Source organism: Balaenoptera physalus, assembly GCF_965194825.1.
Source record: "Balaenoptera physalus genome assembly, chromosome: 2".
NCBI lineage: Eukaryota > Metazoa > Chordata > Mammalia > Artiodactyla > Balaenopteridae > Balaenoptera > Balaenoptera physalus.
Genome location: NC_138883.1, coordinates 122477493 through 122504431, shown reverse-complemented (window position 1 = coordinate 122504431; position 26939 = coordinate 122477493). Strand labels below are relative to the sequence as shown.

Genomic DNA, 26939 nt, shown 5'->3' with positions numbered 1-26939 from the left:
GCTCTGGATGAGGCCAGGTGTGAGTCCCTAGAGGGAGATGAGGGTGGGCATTACTGAGAACAGGCTTGCAATCATTGTTTACCCTCTGGGTAAGGCGATGCCCAGGGCACCAGAGAGAGGGAGAGTCTAGTGCTTGAGGGTGTGTTTGGAGCAGTCTGGAGACCCAGACCCCTCTTCCCCAACCCCAAAGTGTGCTTTCTTCCTGTCACACTCTTCCTAACAGGGAGGAAGAGAGAAGCAGAGACATTTTCCGAGCAGGAGGTCGTGTTGGCCATCCACTCCCCAGCGTGATGGAACAACCTGTCTAAATGCACAGAGCTGCCAAGCCTGCAGCACGGAAGACCGGGTTCCTCATGTTCTTCCCATCAGTTCGTTGTGTTGCCCAAGAGACGGGCAGTGACATTTTGCCCCGAATTCCTGGTGGTATTCATGGACCAGTGGGCAAAGGCATGAGAAAGCACCTCTTACATGGACGTTTGGTCGCCCCAGCAACAGACCTTCCCCGAGGGTCCCGGGTGCTGGCCCAGGCTGAGCCTGAGTGACATAAGGAAAACTGGGGCGCTGCATGATCTCTGGGCAGCTACCAGGCTGGAGGGGAGTCCGCACGTGAGGCATCATGTCGACGGAGCACAGCCAGGCAGGATCCACGCTTCCTCCATAGTGGACAGGTGGGGTGGGGGCCTCCACGGCCCAGGCACATTCTCCAGGGAGGCAGAGCCCTTCACAAGTCCAGGCTGGGTTTCTTCATCTAGGTATGAGGCTGTACTTTGTAAATTAAGACTATACAAATGTAAGAAACTGTTTTGAGGTTTTTGTTGTTGTTATTGTAGTTACTTTTCAGAAGCAAGAATAAAAACCTGAAGGAAATGTAGAAAGAGCCTAAGTCATTTGGAGACATGTAGAATTTGCATGAAGCTGTTAGGTGGTTCCCAGTGGTTCACAGAGGAGAATGGCCCCCAGACGTTTGCTGCTAGCCCAGGAGGCTAGAGCTAGACTCATGGGCTGTACGCAGGCAGGGCTTAGCCATGGTCAGGCTGTGGGACTTTTCGGAGGGACCCAGCAGGCCTGAGGCTGCGTGCCCATTCCCTGGGGCTGTGCCATATCCTCCCCAGGGTGTTTCCAGGCACTTGGCCCAGGTTAGCCCATGAGTGTCTGCTGGATGGACCCCCACATTCAGGGCACTGAGTGGAGCAGGTCCAGGTCAGGCCCCTTCTCTGACCACCTGCTGGCCTTGCACTTGCTCTGGCCAGCCACTCCCGTGGGGTCCTGCATCCCCAACATGTTCTGCTTTCCAGAGAGTCCACAGGGGAGGTTGTAGGCACCCAAGTGCCTGCAGAGGAGCCCCTGAGTGCCCAGGCCAGTGGGGGGGTGGGACACCGCCATCCCTGGGCCCCCTGGGGGCATGGGTGTGGGAGAGGCTGTGCTTTGGGGCCAGACACACTGTGTTCTGTTTCCATGGTGCTGCCTCCTGCTGTGAGTCCCTGGCTGGGTCCAGTTGTCTCCCAGCCTCTGCGTCCCTGCAGGTGACAGCAGGTCCAGGGGTACCTGTTGGCTCTTTGCAGCTTCTCTCCAGGCTCCTCTCCCCTCAGGACGGAGCCCTAACCCACTGGGTGTTCATTCCTTTTCAGCAGGGTTGGGAAGAGACCTGCCCCATCGCTGGGGACCTTGGGGAGGTGTCTCACTGCCCTGAGCCTCCGTTCCCATGTCTGGAATGAGGGGGAGCCTCAATCCATTCACGGGGTTGTTGTGAGGACCACAGAGGCTGGTGGACAGGTGCTTGTGTTGAGATCAGAGAGAGGTCACCCTGGAAACAGAGACCCTGGAGACCCTCCGAGAGCTCCAGAGCGAGTCGCGCCAGCACCATCTTCCTGAGTTTGTGGGATGTTCTGGGATACAGAACAGCCTGGAGCAGGAGAGGGCAGTCTGGACCCTTTGGACATTCATCGGAATTCACTGTGCATTTTCCTTTTTAGGGAGCAAACCAGAGGATACCTCAAACCTTTGTCCAGTGTGTGTCATCGATGTTCATTTTTTAATAGACTATTGATGAGTTTAATTGCTGTGTGGGGGGAGGGGGAGGGGAGGAAGGAGAACCTGTTTGTCTGCACTTTGCTCTTGGTGTTTTGAGCATAAACCATTTGCTTTGGGGATACTTTTTGTAAAACACGTTCCATAAGAAATACTGAAATCTAGAAAGACAAAACTAATACAGAACTTGCCACATCCTGTCCCCAGCCCTACAGAAAGGCGGGAGGGCAGGTATTACTCCTTAGAATTAGGGGCATACTAGTTTTTGCCCTTTCTCCTTTGCTTATTCAATTTTCTTAAAAAATGAGATGGCCAGTTTGTGCACAGGCTAACAGAATTCAAGTAAAACAAGAGTATATAGTAAAATGTGAGTCATTTTCTTACGCCAGGCCCAGTCCCTCTCTCAAGAGGCCCTGCTGTTAATTGCTCCTCTGTACCTTTCTAGAAATATTTTGTGGATGCCCAAGGATGTATCTTTTCTTTTTTCATGTTTAAACACATAGGAGCATATAGTGTCCATTGTTCTCCAGTTTCCTTTATTCTCACTTAATCATGTTGGAGATTATTACGTTTTTTAGACTGTCGTACGTGCTATTTAAAATAAAATGTACTCCATTGTATATATGTGCCACATCTTCTTTATCCATTCATCTGTCGATGGACACTTAGGTTGCTTCCATGTCCTGGCTATTGTAAATAGAGCTGCAATGAACATTTTGGTACATGACTCTTTTTGAGTTATGGTTTTCTCAGGGTATATGCCCAGTAGTGGGATTGTTGTGTCGTATGGTAGTTTTATTTTTAGTTTTTTAAGGAACCTCCATAGTGTTCTCCATAGTGGCTCTATCAATTTACATTCCCACCAACAGTGCAAGAGGGTTCCCTTTTCTCCACACCCTCTCCAGCATTTATTGTTTGTAGATTTTTTGATGATGGCCATTCTGACCGGTGTGAGATGATATCTCATTGTAGTTTTGATTTGCATTTCTCTAATGATTAATGATGTTGAGCATTCTTTCATGTGTTTGTTGGCAATCTGTATATCTTCTTTGGAGAAATGTGTATTTAAGTCTTCTGCCCATTTTTGGATTGGGATGTTTGTTTTTTTGATATTGAGCTGGAATATTACTCAGCCATAAAAAGAAATGAAATTGAGTTATTTGTAGTGAGGTGGATGGACCTAGAGTCTGTCATACAGAATGAAGTAAGTCAGAAAGAGAAAAACAAATACCATATGCTAACACATATATACGGAATCGTAAAAAAAAAAAAAAAATGGTCATGAAGAACCTAGGGGCAAGACAGGAATAAAGACACAGACCTACTAGAGAATGGACTTGAGAATACGGGGAGGAGGAAGGGTAAGCTGGGACAAAGTGAGAGAGTGGCATGGACATATATGCACTACCAAACGTAAAATAGATAGCTAGCGGGAAGCAGCCGCATAGCACAGGGAGATCAGCTTGGTGCTCTGTGACCACCTAGAGGAGTGGGATGGGGAGGGTGGGAGGGAGGGAGACGCAAGAGGGAAGAGATATGGGGACATATGTATATGTATAACTGATTCACTTTGTTATAAAGCAGAAACTAACACACCATTGTAAAGCAATTATACTCCAATAAAGATGTTAAAAAATAAATAAGTAAAATAAAATGTACTCATTTAAATTTTATTTAATTTAATAATGAAGGATTTGCTGAATTTAAGCTTAGTGTCTTCTATCTTGGAGTTCCCAGCATGTTTCTTCCCTGGGCTGGGTGGGCCAGCCAGTGGTAACCATAGTCCCAGAGTACGTAGTGGCCGGCCCCTCCCAGGTGGCAGTTCCTGCAGCAGGGCTGGCCCATGAGCAGGAAGTAGTGTCCCTCTGTCCACTCCCTGCCATGTGGGTTAGGCAGGTGCTCAGGAGGAAGGATTGACTGGGGAGAAGCTATAGTCTCCATTCAATCCCTGTAAAGTTAGGAGGAAACTATGAAATATGTTTGCCAGCTGCCTTGAGTGATATCAGTTCAGTTCTGCTTTGAAAGATGACTAAAGTGCATGCCCGCCCTTCTTTCCCCCACCCTCTCATTCCTCCTGTCTTGTTGTTTATGTCACCATTGCTTACATGGTCTAGACACATACTATTTGCCCTCTCGTAGGTAACCTCATTTTCCACAGTTACATGGTCTTCGTGCTACATTTAGATGGATTCCAGGATCACACAGTACTGGTCCTTTATCTGTAATTTTAGAGGAATTCTCAAGGCCTTTCTTTCAATTCCTATTTCAGTTGTTGCAGTTCATGATAGAGTTTTTTGGTCATGATCCCCTGCTCTCCTCTCAAATGGCTCATGACTCCCAGTGGAGAATTTTTGCAAGCTTCAAGATATCTCTTGCCTGAGTATAAAACTCTTGAGTCGCACTCTTTCCTTTAAAACTTTATAGAAATATTTCTGTCTTTTAGCATTGAGCATGATTGTGAAGATATTTGAGCTCAGCCTGTGTTCTGCCTGGATGTTCATATGATTCTTTTGATTCAGTAACTTCTCCAGCCTGTTTCTGTATGCTCATCTTCTGTATCACTTTCTTTTAAACCGAACACAATATACCCTATCATCTGACAGAGACCAGTCACTTTATCTATGTAGCATTTCTTCTGGGTCTTATATCTGTCATCTCTTTGATAAACTTGATATTTCACATCCTTTGCCATTTCATTTGCTTGTGTCTTTGTTTGGTTGATTGTGTTTATTCTATTTTTTAATGGCTTATAATGTGGTCATCATCCCTAGCCCATTTATTTTCTTTTTCTCCCTTTCTTTCCCAAGCTCTTCTTCTCCTTCTGTTGGTTTATAATCTCTTCTTTGATTTTTAAAAATCTTTTTAGGAGAGTGTGGTAGGCAGAATAAAGGCCCCTCAAAGATATCAGTATCCCGATGTCCAGAACCTGTGAATATGTTGGGAGAATTGGAATTGAAAAAAGTAAAATTGAATATGGAGTGAAGGTTGCTAACCAGCTGACCTCGAATAGAGGGATTATCCTGGGTTATCCTGAGTGGACCCAGTGTAATCAGAGGGTCCATGAAAGTGGAAGAGGGAGGACCAGAGAGGCATCAGCACGAGAAAGACTGGTACTGATGTTGTTGGCAGCAGGAAGCCATGAGCCAATGCATGTGTGTGGCCTCCAGACTGGACATGGCAAGGAAAAAGGGGCTTCCTGCGGTGGCTGGAATCATGACTCCCGAAGACGTTCATGTCCCAATCCCCAGAACCTGGGAATATGTTATTTTATATGGAAAAGGAGACTTTGCAGATGTAATTAAGTTAAGAATCTTGAAATGGGGAGATTGGCCTGAATTATCCATTGTGGGCCTGATGTAACCTCAAGGGAGGCAGGAGGGGCAAAGTCAAGAGCAGACCTGACGCTGGAAGCAGAGGTCGGGGGATGCGGTTCCTGGAAGGGGACCACCGGCCGAGGAACGAGAGCAGCCCCTAGAAACTGTAAAAGGCAGGGGCACATTCCCCCCGGAGCCTCCAGAAGGAACACCATCCTGCAATACTTTGGTTTTAGCCCAGTAAGACCCATTTCAGAGGTGTAACCTCTAGAACTGTAGGATGATACATTTCTCTTGTTTTAAGCCACCAGGTTTGTTGTGATTTGTTGCAGTAATAATAGGAAGCTTACAGAGACTAAAAAAGCTCTTCTCCTATTTCCTTATGAGGCTTTCCTCTGGGTCTGCACGTGCTTACCCTCCTCCCCCACCCTATTTCTGTGCCTGATTCCAGAGCTAGTTACTTGGTGACTTTAGTCAGTTCTTTGTTGAAGAATAGGATGGGGGTGCACTTTATTTCAAGGTTGTGGTCTGGAATACACTCTTTATGAATACATTTCCTTTGCCCAGCCGGAGGGCTGCATTCCCCAGATCTTCATGTATAAATTGGGCGTTGCTCCTAGCAGATCTTTGTGCTTCTATCCTGTATTTGCTGCCTGTTTCTCTCTGTGTATGAGACCAAGTCCACAGGCCACGGTCTACTCAGTGGCTCTGCTCCCATGTCTATGTGATCCTTTGCAAGCAGCCATCTCAAGGTCTGTATCTCTTCAGGGGTCAAGAGGGGGGGCTCTGGCTTGCTCTGTCCATTCCTGATTCCATTGGTCCGGTCCACCCAGGGATTTGTGCTCTCTGCTAGTGTCTGGCTTCCTGATTTGTTGAAAGTGGAATATATTTCTCTTTCTAGTTCTCTCTCTCCGTTTTCATTGTTTTGGGGGCTTTCAAAGAAAATGTGGAGGAGTAAGCCATTCCCTGGAAACTGCTGTCTGGTGGATGGTGGTGTAGATGCCTAGGGATCTTGCTTATAGTCTTTGGAGAGCTCCTTGTGCTTTGAGAGAGAGAAATGGGGTCGCCTTTTCTCTTGGGGGCTGGGCATTGTTTAGCACTTGTGACTTTGTGGTTCCTTTTCTAAGAAGAGCTTTTGTTTTACTCCAGAACACTTTTTCATAAAAGCCCTTCGTTTAGATTAGACAAGCTACTGTAGAAAGATCTGGCCTTTCTGAGGGCCCCCAGGCCTCCCCTGCTAGCAGCCTGGGGGAAGGAGGCAGACAAGTGCCACACTGGATATCTGACCCAAGCCTCCCTTACCTCTGAGGCCTGATCCTGCCCCTGCCACGCCCCAGCAGCCTTGGACTCACTGCCTGTATCTCAGAAACCTATGTGGCTGTTTAGACGTTAATCAATAAAGCCTTGAATGAACACTTGCTGCTTTAATCACTAATGAATATTACATTAATGCTGTAATCCATAAACAGTAGAATAGCCTCCAGTGATTGCCATGTGTTTTTCCGACATTATCTGGTTTAAATTTCACAGCCATCCTGTGAGACTGGTGTCACCTTTCATCCCCACTTGGCCGCTGAGCCGGGCTGGGGGCACCTGGAATGCCATTTGTCTGTCTTATGAAGCACAAGCTGCCTTCACAGTTGACCTGTTCCGTGCCAGGAGGTGAGCACGCACTTTGTTGGGCTGAGTTGAAGCTTAAGAACTTTTTGCATTCTTTTACAGGCTCTTTGTGTGCGCAAATCTGTTGGCTCCAAATATGTTTGGAACAGCTTACTTGGCAGTAATCTAAGATATGTTTGTTTTAAATATTCAATTTTAAATAGTTGTATGTTAATAGCCCTTAGTTTTGCAGTGTTTTTCTGTCTTTTAAAAGCCATGGCAACTTAAAAGTAGGAAGCCCTAAATCCTGAGGAATGAGAGTTCGTGAGGATTTTGCCCCAGCCAGACCTACTGTGGGCTGTCCTATGCGCACAGAGGCCCTCCAGCTTGTTGCCCCTGGGGTGCCTGCCAGCCAAGCAGTGTACAAGGAGGGGAATGCCCATGCTCACGTCTTCAATTGCTGGGAGAGAAATCCACCATGCACTAAAAAGATAGTAAACTGGAGTCTTTAAATATTTTTCTTTTTCTCTGCCTGCCTTCTGGTTTGTAGGGTCCACAGGGTTGTCAGTCATGGGGATGAGTAGCTGGTGGACCACGGCTTCAGAGAGGCCAACAGGGCCAAGCCCTGCATCCCTGTAGACAGAAGGTCAGCAGCACTCAAAAATCAGGTGAAATGATCACTGTGCTGTCGCCAATGTGGAGGAAGGACAAAATGTACCTGGTATTTGAGAAAGACCACATCTCGGGGTCACCTGTACAACCAGAATGTGTGAGACCTCGGGGAACGTAGCCTTGTAGTCTTCCTGAAGCTTCTTTGGACACCTGGGAAGATGAGAGAATGAGCTATCCTCTTGCCTGCTCCTCTGGGCCTCCCCCAGGGATGATTCATGCTGGGATCAGTTCCATGACATTAGCTTTTAGCTCTCCAAAGATTGCCTATTACCACTTCCCTCTCTTCCTTCCTCTCTCAGTTTGTCATTTATTGGTCCTTTTTGTTCCATCATTCTGATTTTTCAGCGATTCTCTTGCATTATGCCTTCATCTAAGGGCTTTCCTCAGTGCTGCCTTCCACTTGGCTAATCTGCCCTCTGCCCAACCCACATCAAACCCACTGTAAAGACCAGCCACTTGGTTTTTGGTTTCTGTGATTCTGTTGCTCATTTCCATAAATTCTCTTAATTTCCCATATCCTTGGTCTTTTTAAAAAGTATCATATTGTTTACTTAGGGTTTTGATCACTTTAAGAAGTGCTTGAATCCATCATTTAAAACAGTATGTTATGGTCTCTGATTCATAATTTGTTACCTGAACTTCTTGGTGGTGGTGAGTTGGGGGTTTTTGTCTGATGTTACTGTTTGCTGGGTCTGCTGGCCCTGTTCTTGGGGAGTCGCTTCTTCTTGTGTTTCCTCACTTGATTGCAGCCTCTTCTTTGCTTGGCATTAGGGTGGGTGCATCTGGCCAGTGAGATTGTATTTGCTTCTGTCAGGTCTCCAGGGGGCTGTGAGTCCAGGGTCACCTTGCGTGTCAGCTCCTCGGGTTGGTGGTTTTGGAGACGGTGGCTGTCTGAGCTGAGTGCCCTCTGAGCCTTTGCCCTTCATCGGTTTGTCATGCAACCTACAGTGAGGGCTGTGGAAGTGCTTTGTATGTGGCAGGGATGCAGTGGGTGAGGCGTCAGGACAGGACTGGTCACAAGACACAGATCCTGTTCACCTGTTGAATGGGTGGCTCACCTGAAGTTGGGACCAGCTTGGAGAGTGGAACCACTAAAGGACAGGGCAACGGCCAGTACCTTTGTGTGCCGAGGCTTGGGAATGCCTGGTGAGCGGTTTCCTGAGAGTGCCCTGTGGTGGCTAGAGCAGTGTTGGCCCCCATCGGCGGGCTCTGTCTGCTGTACAGAGGCAAAGGACTGGCAGGCCTTTCTCAACTGAGCCTGCTGCATTTTCTGGACGCTTCTTTGCTTCTTTTTATCATATCAACATGATCAAATGCAAAGCATTGGGTGTAGAAGAGCACAAGATACCTCAGGAATCAGTGCTGAGTCAGTGCAGAGAAAGGAGGAAGGCAGTCCATACACTGATGGCTGGAGTATTCTTGAGCCTGTTATGTGGATGTTATCTGAGGTTTTAACTATAGAAAACTTAAAAAAACAAAAAGCACAAAGCATTTTAGAGTATTGCCTAGAGCTGGGGAACCATTACTTGAAGTTCAGGGTTAGACACTCCCCCCAGGCAGACTGGTCCACCCCTGCCCCCTTGTCCCAGGTACACCACATGGCTCTCTTGGCACATCTTGGTTGCTGGCTCCCCTGCCCTTCCCTGGATGCAGAGCCCTCCCTTCCAGTGCCAACCCCTGCCTCTCCTATGATGCCTTTTACGGTTTCCTCGCTCACAGCACCTGTGAACTGTGCCCTACATCACAGAATGTGTGCTCTCCCAGGAGCTCCCAAAAGGCGGGCTGCCAGTCTTCGGGTGTTAGTGCGTCTCACCCACGGGATGCCTCCTCATGGTGACCATGCTTTTCATGGTCATGACATTTGAAGAGCTCTTTAGATTTCCAAAAGAAGGGACTTAGCTGTGTTGCAAGCCCTTGCACTGTTAGTTCCCCCATAAAGCCTTGCAGTACCTCCCCCCCACACAAACACATAGCAGATTTGGGAGCCTGAGGTCATTTTGTTGCTTCCCTGGAGTGTAGCACTCATTACCACGTCACTGTGACCTGGGGTCTTCACAAGTAGCCTCCTTCTCCTGGCCGTAAAGGGTGGGACCATCATTTGTTGTACTCAGTGGAGGAGAGCACCCATCGTGCTCTGACATGTTCTTGCACGCTTCATTCATTTCCATCGTATGCTCAGTGGTGGCCAAGTGTGTGCCACTGTCCTGCTCTGGACACTGTTCTGCTGTGCGTTGGGAACGAGGCAGCACTGTCTCGGGAGCCCAAGTCTCCGATCACCTGTACAGTCGGCCCTCTGTGTCCTCAGGTTTGGCATTCATGCATGTAACCAACCACAATCAATGATGTTGTAAGAAATATTCCAGAAAGTTCCAAAAAGCAAAACTTGAATTAATTGTACTCTGGCAGCTATTTACATAGCATTTACATTGTATTAGGTATTATAAGTAATCTAAGGATGATATAAAGAATAGGGGAGGATGTGCAGTGAGTTATTTGCAAATATGACACCATTTTATATAAGGGACTTGAGCATCTGTGGATTTTGGTATCCTCAGGAGTCCTGGAACCAACCTTCCATGGATACTGAGGGGTAACTGTATTTACTCCTGGAAGGTTTAAAGTGGTCGTGCATTTATGTAAAATGTCCCCAGGTGTCCCTGTTACATCTTGAACTTCCTCTGTAGTCTGACCACCTCTGCTGCCCTGACACACACGGCTCGTTCAGTGCAGCCTGGTCCATCCGGAAGGGTTGGCAGACCTGCTGGGCACCCCGCTTCCTCATCGTAGCTTGGCAGGAGGGCAGGGAGGGCTCTGCAGTGTCCCCTCCAGGCCAGGAGCGGTGGGGCGACCCTCGGCATTTTATTGACTCTGTTTCTGCATTTAATTTTTTGCAAAATTGTGCTGCCCTTGGCTTTGTGTCATCTCATTCATTCAACAGACATTGTGTCTAAAGACTTGCTTTCTCCCAAAAGTAACAAATATCTTTGGAAAAATACCCACTGGAGAAGAAGTAATCATGTGCAAAGAATTTTTCCTCTGGTCTTGTTTTCCTCTTCACTTGGCATTATTTCTTGAGCCTTTTCCACATTACTAAATAGCCTTAAACTGAGGTCCCCACGGCTACGTGACACTGCATGGGCTGAGCGTGCTGTAGTCGGTGAACGATAACGGATCGATCGTGGGCTCCTGAGGGCTGGGTGCGTGGCCCTGCAGGGGACATGCTCCAGGTCAGATGATGGGTCATCCAGCGCAGCGTGGCAGGTCACCACACACACAAACAGGTGGCGTGTTCCTGTTCCTGATGCCACTGCCAGAGCCCTCCTTTTAGTCCTGTTCTTCTGGTTTTCAGGGGGCCACCTGGGTGATTTTACTCCGGTCTCTTTCACACACGATCATACCAGCTTTCTGAGCTTAGTTGGTAACAGTGTACCCAAGGAGTTTATGATTCCACATCCTTCCTCCACAGGCCTCCACCAAAGGAAGTTAAAGGACAGTCTGGGCCATAGACAGAATAGCGGCTGCCCACAGCCCAGTGGGATGAGCTCAGCACCGGGAGAGGTTGTGTGGCTCAGATTCCAGAGATCAGGATTCTTGGAGATTTGAACTGGGGAATATGGAAGAAGTCAGGCACCTGGGAATGACAGGAGAGACCCAGAAGGCAGGAGCTGGAGAGAGGCCGCAGGGACTGCGACCAACAGTGGGTGGACCTCTGGGAGAGTGGACAGGAGCAGCAGGGCTGTAGGGGCAGGAGGCCAGAGACCCAGTCCTGCAGGAGGTAGAGCCCACGCCAGCGGAGAGGAGCCGAAGGGAGCAGCCTGGATCCCACACCTCTGGGGCTGCGGCCCTGACAGCTGCCTCCCGAGCAGCCCCAGGACTGTGCGCCCAGCTGTGTGCTGGAGCCCCCCGGGCTCCTCCGCCTTCCCCCTCCTCCTCCTCCCTGTCCTCTTCCTCCCCCTCCTCCTCTTCCTCCCCTCCCCGTCTCACTCGTCCTCCCTCTCCTCCTCCCCCCTCTTCTCCCTCCTCCCCCTCCCCTCCCTCCTCTTCCCCCTCCTCCTCCTCTTCTCCCTCCTCTTCCCCTCCTCTTCCTCCCTCTCCTCCTCCTCCCCTTCCTCCCCTCCCCGTCTCACTCGTCCTCCCTCTCATCCTCCCCTCCTCTTCCCCCTCCTCCCCCTCCTCCCCTCCCTCCTCCTCCCCCTCCTCTTCCCCCTCCTCCTCCTCCTCTTCTCCCTCCTCCTCCCCTCCCTCCTCCTCCTCCTCCAGGGGGGAGATCCACCAGTGCCCCAAAGGTCTGCTGGCCTCTATCGCTGCACTCAGAGCACTGGCCTCTCTGCCCCTATGCAGGCCCTTCCTCACTGTGTGTAGGACCAGGTTAGAGCCTGGGGTCCTGACACATCAGTGTGGAGGGATAGGAGGTGCCATAAGGGAAGAGGTGTCTCCAGAGATGCTAGGAGGGGCCTGGTGGGAAGAGCACTGGACAGTCGAGGACTCCCAGGCAGGCCACATCCCTCACAGTGGGTGTTTGCCCAAGGTCTCAGGATTTGTAATAGGTGCCAGGCGTGGTTATCCTGCTAAACTGGCTCCCCTGTCCCCCCTGGGGCATGTCGTGTGGTCAGAGCCAGCGTGCAGCCAGCTTCACGAGGGCAAAGGATTGGGAAGGTGGCTGATTTCGCGGGTGCACACACATTCACCTGCCTGCTGGAAAGCTGGGGCTGAGCATGGGCAGGAGAACGGAACGGAGCCCCAGGCCTCGTGCCGCTCAGCGGCCTCTCCTGTTCACCTCCCCCGAGAGAGAGCCCCAGGGTGGGACAAGGTGTGTGCACATGTCAGGGCTCAGGGGTACGCTGTCCAGGGCAGGTGAGGGGATGCCCAGGGCCCTGTGCCATGGGGAAGGCTGACATATCAAAGGATCCTGCTTTGTAAGATTACTATTATGATTGTAAAACAAGCAGTAAGATGGGAACAGGCAGGTGTTTGGATGGCAAGGAGCCATCATATCTGTGGGATCTCTCGGGAGCCCAGCACTGAGGAGCAGCCTCCTGCAGGCTATGCAGGGGAGACTGGATGCCTGGCTCGCTGCAGGGAAGCAGGGTCTCCGGGCTCCCATGTGTGCCGCTCGGTAAGTGGTGACCTCGCCTCTGGCTCACGGGGACAGTGAGGCCACGGATGGCGCCCTGGTTGGTGAGCAGGGCCCAAGTGTACCTGCAGGATGTGTGTAAGTGCCGTGCCCACAGAGCAGGGCAGACCTTGCCTCAGTCCTCCTTCCGTGGGGCCCACCTGTCTACCTGGTACTAGCTCTTACCCTTGTGCAAGGTTGGGAGGGTTTAATTTGGAATTTAATATTTCTTACTTAACAAAACAAAGTTTCTATATGAATCCTTAACCTTTGGGGGGACCCTCTATGGTCTGTGGAAACAGATGTTCTGAGAGCCCCTGGGCTGTGTGTCAGGACCTGGGGGAGACAGGCAGATGCAGCTGTGTCAGGGGGCTGTGGAACTGCTTGTGATTCTTGGTTTCCTTTTCTGTTGCATTTTGTGCCATGGTGTGGGTGGCTGGGCCACCAGGGCAGCCTCTGCCTGCGGGGTCCAGAGAAGGAGAGGCTGTGGAGGAGGCAACAGTGGGACCATCCCCGCCCCCCGTCCTCATGGCCCTGGCTCAGGGTCCGAGGGTAGAGGAAAGCTCAGGTCCTCTGGGAGGTTGTGAAAGATGTTTCCAGACGATGAAGAGGTGATGAAGGGTCATTGTCCTGCCCTGGTTTTCAGATTTCCCATCATGGTGAGCGTGTCCTTGGAGGTTTTGCTGGACTTCACAGAGAGGATTTGATTTGAAAGCTCCAGGGTGTATCCCACTCACCGGCCTGGCAGGGCGGTCCTCACACAGGCCATGTGTTAGCTGGAGCCTCCGTGACTCCGGGGCATCCCAGGTCATCGAAGGCACTTTGGTGTGAGCTCAGAGCCCACCCCGCACAGGATGGAGGTGGTTCCTGGGCTGCACATTGATTGTGACAGGCTGGCCCTGCTAGTCCTTAAACTATTTTGTTTGAGTCATAAGACAGAAATAAATAAATAAACAGGCCAAAAAGGATTACTGTGACACAGCCAGGGTTTGTGCGTAGTCATCAAGCCCAGCAAGGGCCCATCTGCGATGCTGCTGCAGATGTTTGCAGGAAATGTGACCATTGCCTGCTGTGAGCCTGTCAAGTGGACATGGTACCCACTTTCATTTTAAGTTGTAAATTTTTTTTCATATTCTTTTCCATTATGGTTTGTTACAGCATATTGAATATAATTCCCTGTGCTGTACAGTAGGACCTTGTTGTTTATTTTATATATAATAGTGTGTATCTGTTAATCCCAAACTCCTAATTTATCTCTCCCCTGCCCCTTTCCCCTTTGGTAACCATAGGTTTGTTTTCTATGTCTGTGAGTCTGTTTCTGTTTTGTAGCTTAGTTAATTTGTATCATATTTTAGATTCCACATATAAGTGATAGCATATGGTGTTTGTCTTTGTCTGACTCTTAAGTTATAAATTTTTAAAGGAAGAGCTGGAAACATAGTACAGGTAGAAAAAAATCACTGTCAGAATGTGTTTTAGAGAGACCAGGTTAATGAAGGCTCGATTGTGGTTTTCATTTTTGAAGAAACCATTTTAAAAATTCTTGTCACATGGAAGAAGAAAGCTTCCAAGACAAATCCCCCCCAGGATATGGGGGAGATTGGCTTCCCTGTGTCCGAGGCACTTTTCTAGGGTGTTGTCTCCCTTGGCTGTCAGGAGGGTGATCCTGGGGGGCAGTGCAGGGCGGCCAGGCCTGGTTGGCCTTCCTCTCTTTGTTTCCTTTATCCAGTGAGGTCTGCACAGCTGCATTTTGAGGTTGGACACGCACCCAGCAGCATCTCAGACCTCCCCTATGGGTACCAGGAGTGTTCGTTGCAATTCATATTGCATTATCGTTTGGGATCTTTGGGGACAGGTAGCAAAGGTAAACCCATCTTTTGGAACGCGATGAATTGGGGGTTTTCTTTTGTTCCGTTCTTGCTTCAGTCATGAGAGACATGCTTTAAATAGGGAAGCGGCGATGTCATTTCCAGGCGCTTTCCCAGCACTAAGTAGGTCAGGGTTTTGTCACAGTTTTGACAAGATCACAGGTGACTCACTGTAAATTTGGAGAGAGTCACGAATCTTGTCAGGATACGGAGTGCATTTGCAATCTGATTAAATGGCCTTAATTCCTGGCCTGTGGAGGGTCCTCTTGCCCCGCACCCCCTGACCCTATGGCACAATCTCTGCTGAAACTGGCCCTCAGGGGGCAGGGGGCACAGTGAGTCCCCCAGGACTTGTCCTCACTACTGGCTGAGGACATCTGTCCTCTTGCCTGCCTGACAAAACCAACTCCTGGGAGCGGATGAGAGAACCGTCCCCTCTCCCTGACTTGCAGCATTTTGTGCAAGTGTAGCCTCACGCAGAAAGGTGCACGGCATAAGCGCACACACAAACTGAGCACGTGCCTGTGATCACACCGCCCCCCGGGCCACCGCTGCCCCCACATCTCACGCCACACACCCGCGTGGCTGCTGCGCTTCCCGTCTGTGAGACCCCACAGCGAGTGTTCTTCCTCCAGCCCCTTCGGCTCCTTGGGGTGTTCGTGGGGTCCGTCCAGGTCCCCATGTGTCACTGTTGCTAGTTCATTCCCAGTGCCGTGTGAACAGGTGTGACATTCCCTGCTGATGGGTGTTGGGGGGTTTGCAGGGTGGGCTCTTGGAGCAGGGGGCCATCCTGGACCATGTCTTTTGCTGGACATTCGGCTGCATTTCTGTTGGGAGCACACCTGGGGGTGAAAGTGCTGGGTCACGGGACTGCAGAGCTTCAGTTTAGGAGACCCTCCGGCTTCCCCAAAATGCACTCTGCCCGGCAGGTAGAGGCCAGATTGAGGTTTCCCAGGCAGAGAGAATAAGCCCTGATGGCAATAGAGTGTATTTTGGATTGACGTGGGTTCAGGTAAGAATCCAAAGGCACTTTAGTCAGCATTTATTCTCAGACATCTGAGAGGGGAGAACTGGTCTTTACAGAGGTGGATTCTGCACTTAAATGAGCAATTGGTATCCCCCTGTCTGCTGTGCGGCTCACGTAACCTTTTCTCACTGTGCTCAGGTGATGTCATCCACCAACAGGGCATGTCCTGCCCTGACAAACCAACTCTGGGTAAGGGGCTGAATCATGTCCCCTTACTCCCCGGGGACGGGCAGAGGCAGGGTGGGCCCGCCACGTTATCACTGCTTGTCATGTGCTGCAGAGGCTGCACTTGTATTAAGCTCTGTCTCAGGATGGCCCTGGGTGCTAAGGAAACCCGCCACGCATGTGTCATGTCCTGGGCACCTCATGACTTAACCCAGGCTTCGGTCAGCATCATCTCCACACCCTCTGAGGTGGGGGAGCAGGGACAGGGTTACCCTCTTGTCACAGATGATGAAACCAAGGTTCAAGTTAAGTATGTGGCCCAGGGTCTCAACTTGACTAATAAGAAAAGGGGGCCTGGCCCACATCTTCTGGCACAAACCCCATGATACTCTGCTACACTGCAGCCCCCTCCTCTGTTTATCAAGCAGAAAATTGAAAGGTGGTGCTGTATTTTACAGCGACCTTTAATAGCAACCTAAGCAACTGACTCCTTTGGGCTTGGCAGAGGGGAGCCTTTACACCTCCGTCTTGCACAGGTGATGGTACAGGACTGGTGGTCCCACCAGTGTGAAACCATCACAAGCCCGTCATTTTGGGTATCCCTTTATGTGCTAGTTTGTACCGATTCTAAAAAGTTATTTGAGGAAATTGAGGTAATGGGAAATAGTCGGTCGAGTCATGTGAAATCTAAATGTTCGAGAACATTTGGCAGTAGTATAGATTTTAACCTTTCCTGTTCGTGTGTGGTATTTTCTGAAGCCTGATAGTTAAAAGCGTGTTTTCCAAAACTACTGGTGTCTATGAAAGGAAGAAATAAATAGAGAAATAGTCTAGTTAACTTCATGGTATGTCTATCATTAAAGGACGCTTGATAACCTTCAAAATTACCTTTGATGGTTCTAATAAAAAACAGACTTCTGTTGTTTGCAGAGTGAGCTTTGCGCTGTGACTGTTGAATATTCTGTAAAATTATTTCAGAAACTGCCACCTGTATCTTGAAATCTTTAATGGTGAATACCAGTTAAAATTAGTTTTATTATCAAAAGAGATTTTATTTTGTGCAAATAGTTTAGTTCAGTTCTGACCAAGTTAAAGAGCTAAAAACATAAAACAAGGAAAAAATAACCCCTAAATTTTTTTTTTAGGTAAATAAAGCAACTTCCTGTGTCATTTATCATTTTGTATCTATGTAAGTGATACAAATCATATCACTCCCAGTCAAGCGATTAAGACTTTTAATTAATGCGTGAGGATCCCAGCCTTGATGTGAGAGTCTACATCTCACAGTCAGTGATCCCAGGTCAGTTTTTTTCATGGATGTGGACACTTTTGTTCTTCCTAAGAATACTGCAGGAGACACGCCAGTTCCTCACTCTGGTAGCAAGAAACCAGGTGTTGGACCAGGGCTACAGAGACGCGGGGTGGAGCTTCTTCCTTGGCCTTTATATCCAACCATGTGCCCTAAATTTCAAATTCATGTGTGCTTACAGTTTTGAAACACCGTCACGGTGACCGGTGATGGTAAGTTCCCCTGGCATGTGGTTGGATATAAAGGCTGAGTGTCAGCCCCGAGTGTGCCCCCGTGACCCCCCAGGCCTCCATGCCTGTGCTAAGCAGGGCCGGTGCTGCCTTCAGGAAGGGGTGTGTCTTTGGGGACATGTTTGACTCCACTATTTCAGAGCCTCAGATGATGGTGTATTCCCTTCGGAGTTCAAATTAAAATCCCTTTGAGCCCTCATCCCGTTGGTCATTCTTTGTTGTGTGGTCCAGGGACCCTCAACGTGCTGGCAGTCTTGCTACCAGCCATGGCAGAAGAAGGAACAGCACGTGAATGGGAGGTCCTGCTCCCCAAAGTGGCCGCCACTGGGTGGCTTTGTCACTGCAGGGTGGGGACATCCAGCATTCAGGCTAGTGCCCACCCACTGTAGAAAGCAGCATGGTCCCCGGTGGCGGCTGCTGGCCAGGGGGAGGAGGGGAGGGGATGCTGCTGGCCTCAACATTGTGCTTAAAGCCATGCTCTAGCTAGAGGGGGCCTGGACGCCCACCAGCCGTGCCCTTGGGAGCACACAGACACTGGCTGGGAGGGCAGCACACCCAGCCTCATGCAGCTCCCACCCCAGTTCAGCTGTTGGGTCACCTGATCCGTCAAATCTGCTTTAATGTTTTGGGATCTCAAAGAATCAGGTGTGGATCGTGATCGGATGTGCATTTGACAAAAGTCTCTCTGGCTGTTGAATGGATTGTGGAGGGTGCGGGGAATCGATTATAAGGGAGGACCCTGGAGCTCAATTAGGTTGGTGGGGGTCCTCCAGATCACTGAGGAGCAGTGGGGAGGGGTCCTTGGGATCACTGAGGTCTCACAGCCCTGCAGGTCCTAGAGAGGGTTGAGGGCAGTTTAGACTCGTGTGATAGAGGTGGAGAGAGGCCTGGCTTTGGCATCTGGTCGGTGGGATGAGGTGGACAGATGTGAGACAGAGGATGATGTGCAAGTGGTGCCAAGGTCTGGCCTGACCCCTGGGGGATGTGCCGGTGGCTGAGGTAGTGATGTCTAAGCTTGAGCTCTGTTATAGGGTTTTCTGCAGAACAAAAGTTGTTTTTGTTTCTGTTTTTAATTTTGATGAAGTCTAATTTATTATTTTTAGCTATTGGTGTCATGTCTAAGAACTTTTCACCTAGGCTAGCTCCTGAAGATTTCCTATGTTCTTCTAAAATTTTGTAGTTTTACATTTTACATTTGTATCTTTGATCCATTTGAGTTAATTTGTTCAGGTGTGATGTTTAGGTGGAATTTCAGTGTTCTGCCTGTGCATGTCCAATTGCCCCAGCACTCTTGGTTGAAAAGATGAGCCTTCCTCCATTGAACTGTATTTTCACCGTTGTCAGAATCAGTTGGCTGTACTTGTGTGGGTCTGTTTCTGTTTTGTTTTGTTTTTATTTCTGTTCCACTGATCTGCTTGTCTGCTTTCTGCTAATACTTCACCGCGTCGATTACTGCAGCATTATGGTAAGCCCTCGTCTCAAGTACAGTGATGCCTCTCTTCCCATTCCCATTCTTTTCTTTTTTTTCCTTATTATTTATTTATTTATTTACTTATTTATTTATTTATTTATTTTAACATCTTTATTGGAGTATAATTGCTTTACAATGGTGTGTTAGTTTCTGCTTTATAACAAAGTGAATCAGTTATACATATACATATGTCCCCATATCTCTTCCCTCTTGCATCTCCCTCCCTCCCACCCTCCCTATCCCACCCCTCTAGGTGGTCACAAACCACCGAGCTGATCTGCCTGTGCTATGTGGCTGCTTCCCACTAGCTATCTATTTTACGTTTGGTAGTGTATATATGTCCATGCCACTCTCCCATTTTGTCCCAGCTTACCCCTCCCCCTCCCCATATCCTCAAGTCCATTCTCTAGTAGGTCTGTGTCTTTATTCCCGTCTTACCCCTAGGTTCTTCATGACCTTTTTTTTTTTTTTTCTTAGATTCCATATATATGTGTTAGCATACGGTATTTGTTTTTCTCTTTCTGACTTACTTCACTCTGTATGACAGACTCTAGGTCCATCCACCTCACTACAAATAACTCAGCCCATTCCTTTTTTTTCAAAATTATTTTAGCTATTCCAGTTCCTTTGCCTTTACATAAATATTTTAGAATAAGCTTGTCTATATCTATTAAAAACAGCTTGCTGGGATTTTAGTAGGAATTTGGATAGAATCAACATCTTTACTATGTTGAGCCTTCTAACCCATGAACATGCTTTGACTCTCAATTTATTTCAGTCTTCTTTGATTTCTTTCATCATTTCATAAATTTCAATATATATCCCATACATGTTTGTTCAGTTGACACCTAAGTATTTTATTTTATCTGAATGATTGTAAATCATATCATGTTTATCCACTTTCCACATGTGCATTGCTAGTATGTAGAAACACTGTTGATATTTGTATGTTGATCTCTTATCCTGTGACCTTGCTGAATTCATTGAGTTCTAGGAGATTTTCTGTAGATTCCTTAGGATTTTCTGTGTAGACTATTTCATTATCTGTAAAGAGCTTTATTTCTTCTTTTTCAACCTATATGCCTTTTATTTTCTTTTTACACCTTATTGTACTTGCTAGAACTAATACTGTGTTGAATGGCAATGGTGAGAGTAGACATCCTTTCTTGTTCTTGATCTTAAGGAGAAAGCATTTAATCTTTGGCCATCAATTAGGATAGTAGCTGTAGGGTTTTCATAGATGCCCTTAGTGTGAGAAAGTTCCCTTGTATTCCTAGTTGCTGACTGTTTTATCATGAGCGCATGTTGGATTTTGTCAAATGTTTTTCTGAGGCAATCGATATGACCATGTGGTTTTTATATTTAGCTTGTTCAAATGGTGGATTATATTGCTTGGTTTTTGAATATTGAACTAGCCTTGTATCCCTGGAATAAAGCCCACTTGGTCACAGTGTATAATTCTTTTTATACATTGCTAGCTCTTGTTTGCTAATATTTTGTGGAGGTTTGTTGTTTTCTCTGTTCATGAGGGGTGTTGGTACTTTTTTTGTACTGTCTTTGACTGGTTTTGGTATCATGGTGGTACTGACCTCATAAAATCAGTTGATAATATTTTTCTTAGTAAGCCTTTTTATGAAAGGAATCATGAGTTAAATGTTGCACTGCAAATATTTTTTAGATATTCTCAAGTTAAAATGGTATAATTCATGAAAAGTGCAAAAAAGAAAAACAAAATACTTCAGAAGAATTGAAAAGTAATTAAGTTATACAAGTAACCTCTTCCAGGTTCTGAAATAGCCTGTCCCAGAGAGAATTGTGAAAGACAACATCTGTACTACAATTATGCATTGGAGAGTATTTAAACATTTCAGCGCCAAATATCAGCTTTGGAGTTTGCCTGAAATGTGTGTCTTGAATAAGAGGCAAATTATAAAACAGTGCTGGGTTTCAGGGAGGAAAAAAAAAAAGGTTTTTTTGTGTGTGTGGGGTGGTGGTTTGCAGTAGTGCGATCACGAGGAAAGTATTGAGTTGGTCACCTCAAGTCATATATATAATATTTAAATATTTAAATCTAGATCCAAAAAATTAGGACAGTTTAGAGAACAAAGAGGAAACTATAATTTAAAAAATAATGAAACAGTAACTGCATTTCCTGTCCATTATGGCCAGCCGTGGCTGCCTCTGGCTTACTATTTGCAGTGAAAACCCAGTGACATTTTTGCCTTGTTCCACATTGCTTGCCCATTGCATCCGGTGACCAGCAGAGACGGTTTCAGGAAGGTCAAACAAGTTTATACTTCCTTTATAGTTGTCAGATGTAGCAAATAGAAATACAGGGTGCCTAGTTAAATTTGAATTTCAGATAAATAATAGATAATGTTTTCATGTAAGTTTGTCCCAAATATTGCATCAGACATACTTATAGAAAACATTTATTGTTTATCTGAAATTCATATTTAACCAGACACCTGTTTTTCATCTGGCGGCCCTAGATTTTTGCCTTATTTTTTCTGTACTTTGAACCTTGCTCATTTTCATTTAGGTAGAAGCACCAGAAGTTATAGAGGAATGTCAAAACTCTGTAGCAGTTGTTTTATTTCATGTAAGACAGTTGTCTTTTCCTGGCAGGTGAACATGATGGCGGACCTTGTGTAATATTTTGTGTTTTTTCTCGTGTTTATGGGTGCCTGCATCAGGGTGTCCAGCCCTGGGCAGGAGTCCCCCCTCCAAGGACTAGTTTGTGCCCTGCACCACCAAGGCCCATTCACACTCTGCAGTGATCTCACTTCGTTCTCTTGCCAGCATCTAATGATTCATAAAGATTCTTACTCATCCACGTATTCCCACCTCAGTCCCATTTGCAATTACCCTCTTAGGATGCTGCCTAAATTTGTGCCCATGCACTACAGATACATCGTATGTCTTACATACTCCTGGGTCAGATGTATAAGTAGAAACAGAGTTTATCTCTTGCATGCTTTGCTTGAATGATCCACCACAGTGAGCTTTGTGCTGGTGTCATCTGCGGTGCCTGTATTAGATGATGGGTCTACAGAAGGTCTGAAGAGCTCTGTCAACACCCCGAGGTTTCAGGTATCAGCAGGAAGAGGCCTGCTTGGGAGAGAGCTCTCAGCCATCACCCCGCTGTCTCTCTTTACAGTAGCACTGGCCCCTAGAGTCCCCTGGTCTGTCCTATTCTGCTTTCATTCTGTTCCAGGCGGCTGGCAAAACCACACCTCACTGCTGAACCTCTTTGTTGTGGACAGTGTCCTTATATCTGTTATATCGTTTTAACCCAGAGGAAGGAAATGCCCCTGATTCTTGCTTGTATTTTTGTCTGGTTTTAGGACACATGAAGCTGTTAGAATCACAACTCTGCTAAAAAACAAAGCTAAAGAGAATTGCTCTTGTAAGGGCAAATACTCCTTAAAGTCAAGTCAGAAAAAAGCATCATAGGCAGTTTACCAGCAGCTAAAGTGAAGGCCCCACATGGTCTTCCTGTTACATTTGTAAGATCCCAAAGAATGTGGGGCTCTGGATGGGGATGAGTTGGGGGTCCACCTGAAAGCAATGTGGAAGCTTCTAGGGTCATTTTCTTCATGCCTTGTGAAAAGTGAACTTGCTGTTCCCAAGTTTGTGATTGATTCTCCGATTTCTACAATTTCCAACTAAACTCACTTAGAATACAGGTTAAAATATTCTTTGTGATGGGCTATTTTACTCAAAATACAGAAGTGAGAAATTTGATAATTTCTAATATCTCTGGAATTCTGAGGATATTTAAAACTGGCCCAGTTCTTAAAATGTCAAGAAATTGTTAAGTATAACATTTTGTGTTGACTTAAATATGTTTTATTGCTTAATTTGCGTAAATATATATTTCCTAAGAATTGGTCTTTCAGTGCTCAGAATGTATATTTTCGTATAATTTTGGAGTTAAAATAGGAAGGACAAAATTTGCTGCAATTTTATTCCCATTTGGGGGAATGTTTCTGCAGCCATTAATCCTGAATAAAGATTTTTCCAAACGGAAATTGCTTCTTTTGTAAATATGTTCTGTTTATTAACTTTAACACTTAAACATAAAGAACTTGCTTTCGTTTCTGTTATCTAGGAATTATACACTCACTTGCATTAAATATATGTTGGCCAAGCCTCGTGTGCATACGTGCAGGGAACTCCTCAGAGTCAGGCGATTTGGGGATACGGCCCCCTTTTATCCCCTGGGCCACCTTCTCTGCCTCAGTTCCCAACTGCGAGGCTCTGAGCCCTGCTGGAAAATTATGCTGTAAATAAGCTCCCTTTATTTTCCTGTGGGAAAGGAGCATAGAATTGCTTCTTTTTTTTTAAAGGTATTAAGGATATTACCTCACCTCTATTAGACTGGCTATCATCCCCTCCCCAACAAAAAACCCTCAGAAAGTAACAAGTGTTGGGACCAAGATTTGTAAAAATTGTAACCCTTGTGCACTGCTGGTGAGAGTATAAAATGGTACAGCCGCTTTGGAATAAGGTACAGTGGTTCCTCAAAAAAATAAAAATAGATTTACCATATGATCTAGCAATCCTCCTTCTGCGTATGTACCCAAAAGAAGTAAAAGCAAGGACTCTAAAAGATATTTGTACACCCATATTCATAGCAGCATTATTCACAGTAGGCAAAAGGTGGAAACAACCCGTGTCCATTGACAGATGAACAGATAAACGAAATGTGGTATTTGCATCAAATGGGGTATTAGCCTTAAAAAGGAAGGAAGTTCTGACACTTGTTAGAACATGGATGAACCTTGAGGACGTTATGCTCAGTGAAATAAGCCAGTCACAATAGGACAAATACTGTGATTGCACTCAGTGAGGTCCCTAGAGTAGTCACATTTATAGAGACAGGAAGTAGATGGTGGATGCCAGGCACTGGGGAAGGAGAGAAAGGGGAGTTGTTGTTTTTTAAGAGGTATAGAGTTTCAGTTTGGGAAGATGCAGAAGTTCTGGAGATGGATGGTGGTGACGGTTGCACGGCAGTATCAATATACTGAATGCCACTGAACTGTACACTTAAAAGTGGTTAAAATGGTAAGTTGTATGTTATATCTATTCTGCCAAAATCTTTTAAAAGTATCATGGTTGTGTGCCTATCTGGAGATGAAGGGACCACTCACTCCTTCCTGTGGGTCACTTATGACACCCTCGGGCACTTTAGGTTCTGTTTCAGGTTCTGTCCCCTGAGCCCCCATACATTTGTCCGGCTCCCCATCACTCAACACTGGTGTGGTCGATGGGGCCCTGGTGAGAGGGCAGGATGCTCGAAGTACCTCTGGTTCAGGCTGGACAGAGGCGGGGGGGTCTAGATTCTAAGCCTACCAGCTCAACTTTTCCTTTTTTTTTTTTTGGAAGTAAAATGAAATGCACAAATTGTAAGAACACTTTCAGCTGAGTCTTGACAAATACATGCATCTGTGTAATTCACATCCTCATCAAGCTATGGAAGGTTAACATTAACATCATGCCCCGAAGTTCTCTCAGGCCTGCCTCCAGCCTCCTCGCCACAGGCAGATGCTTTTTTGATTTCACCATCATAGGTTAGTTTTGCCTGTTCTAGAGCTTTCTCTGAAAGGAACCAGGCAGTAGGTGCTCATCTCCGCTCAGTGTGAGGTTTCTACGATTCATCCGATTCATCCGTATTGTTGCTTTATCAGTGGCTTGCTCGCCTTCCTTGCTGTCTGTGTTCCATTGTCTCGCTGTGCCAGGGGTTGTTTGGCTACTTTCTTGTTGCTGAACTGCTGTGCTGTTCCCAGTTTGGGGCTCTTATGAATAAGGCAGCTGTGAACATTTTGATACAAGGCTTTTTGTAGACAGATGCTTTTGTTTCTCTTAGGTTAATACCTAGGAATGGAATTACTGGCTCATGGGGCAGGCTTGTAAAAGACCACCAGACCATTTCATACCCCCACCCACCAGGCTGGAGGGTTCTGGTTGCTCTGCATCCTTGCCAACATTCGATACTGTCAGCCTTATTTCCTTTAAGGCATCCCAGTGCGTGTGCAGTGGTATATCATCGGAGTTTTAATTTGCATCTCCTTGGTGACTAATGATGTTGAAGTGCCTGTCCAGCTCTTTCACTTTTTACTAGGTGGTTTTTCTTCATATTATTGAGTTGTAGTTGTGACTTTGATAAGCAGAATTTTAAAATGTTTATGAAGTTAACTTGCCATTTATGATTATTCCTTTCTGTGTCCTAAAAAAACTTTTGCCTACCCTAAGCCATGAAGATATTCTCCTGTAGTTCTTCCTGAAGTTCTTTAGTTAAGCTTTTACAACAAGGTTTGTGATTCAGCTTCAATTAATTTTTACGTATGGGGTGAGGTAGGGGTTGAGGTTCATTTTTTTCCATATGGATATCCAGTGTTTTCCAGCACCATTTGTTGCAAAGACCATCCTATCCATGCTGAATTGTGGTGGTGGCTTTGTCAAAAATCAAATGGTCATGTAAGTGGGGATCTATTTCTGGGCTCTTTATTCTGTTCCGTTGATCCATTTGTCTGTCATTATGCCAGTATCGCACTGCCTTGGTTACTGCACCTTTATGGTAATATCCAAGCTCCTGCCCATCACATTATCCTGGCTCTGCTCCAGGGTGATACAGTAGATGATAATTGCATTGTTTGCTCACACTCATTTTCCTTACACGTGAAACGGTGATGCTACCACTGAAGTGATGGTGATGACTGTGTGAATTACCTATGGTGACACCTGATGCAGTGCCACACACAGGACATGTTCAGTAAGTGTTTGTCTCCCTCTTTGATTCTGTAAGTGGCTCACATCTTTGTGTACCATCACCACATCTCTGGCATGGCTGAGAAGTCGGTAGAGAAGCAACAGGATGAAATAATTTTTTTATTGAAATATAATTGATTTATAATGTGTTAGTTTCAGGTGTACAGCGCAGTGATTCAGTTATATATATATATACATATATATGTATATATTCTTTTTTAGATTCTTTTTCCTTATAGGTTATTACAAGATATTGAGTACAGTTCCGCATGCTATATAGTAGGTCCTTGTTGTTGATCTATTTTATGTATAGTAGTGTGTATATGTTAATCCCAAACTCCTAACTTATCCCTTTCCCCTACCTTCCCTTTGGTAACCATAAGTTTGTTTTCTATGTCTATGAGTCTGTTTCTGTTTTGTAAATAAGTTCATTTGTATCTTTTGTTCAGATTCCACATGTAAGCAATATCATATGATATTTGTCTTTCTCTATCTGGCTTACTTTCATGTAGTATGATAATCTCTAGGTCCATCCATGTTCCTGCAAATGGCATTATTTCATTCTTTTTTATGGCTGAGTAGTATTCCAGTGTGTGTGTGTGTGTGTGTGTGTTTGGATATATATATACACACACATATATATATATCACATCTTCTTTATCCATTCATCTGTCAGTGGACATTCAGGATGAAATAATTTTAATTACGATCCTGGATTCTGTGGCAGAGGACAAAACCAAGCTACTGTCTACTTAGTTCCAATATTGACCTTGGCTGTTTTATTTTGAAGCATTCTCTAATGTTTTAAAGTTTACTTCTCTGAGTCTCAGTTTTCTCATATGTAAAATTAAGATAATACCCCTCAAGGTCCTTGTCAGACACATGGGCATTAAAGCATGTGAAAGCACTTTGTTGGAGCTAAAACATTATAATAGCATCAACTGCCATATTTTCCATTCTCTCTCCACTGGGATTGCAAGCATTCAGGGCCCAGGGGATACATTTTTTCCCGTTTTTCTTGTGTTACTCAGACATGAGGGCTCACATCATTGATTTGGCACCTATTTCATTTTTTTCATTGTCATTAATACAACTGCTTCTAGCAGGATTTTCTCAGGGACCACAGATAACAGAGCATATTTGAATCCCTCTAGTGTTTGTTGTCATGCTTTGTGAACAGCACGTTAAAATCATTTAGTACGAATGTTTACAGACTCAAAGAGCCAGCTCCTGCCTTCTTGAAGGTTTGATTTAAGACACAGAGCAGGGCAGGTGTGAACAAGGGGCAGCAACTGCGGAACACAGGCACCCAGGCCTGAGTAAGTGGCAGGCGGTGGTGTGAGACTGACTGTCCACTCTCGAGCCATCC

General features: G+C 46.3%; 1 protein-coding gene across 2 annotated transcripts in view; it reads left to right on the top strand.

Annotated features, from left to right (window-relative positions):
* LOC309655505 (OTU domain-containing protein 7A) overlaps positions 1–26939 on the top strand; it is a 381768-nt gene that overhangs the window by 9298 nt on the left and 345531 nt on the right. The window contains exon 4 of one of the 2 annotated variants that reach the window (XR_014260870.1): positions 224–11419. The exons of the other annotated variant lie outside the window; for it this stretch is intronic. The gene's annotated coding sequence lies outside the window, so the exon portion shown is untranslated. Of the gene's footprint in view, positions 1–223; positions 11420–26939 lie in introns of those variants that run through there. 2 annotated transcript variants of the gene reach the window in all.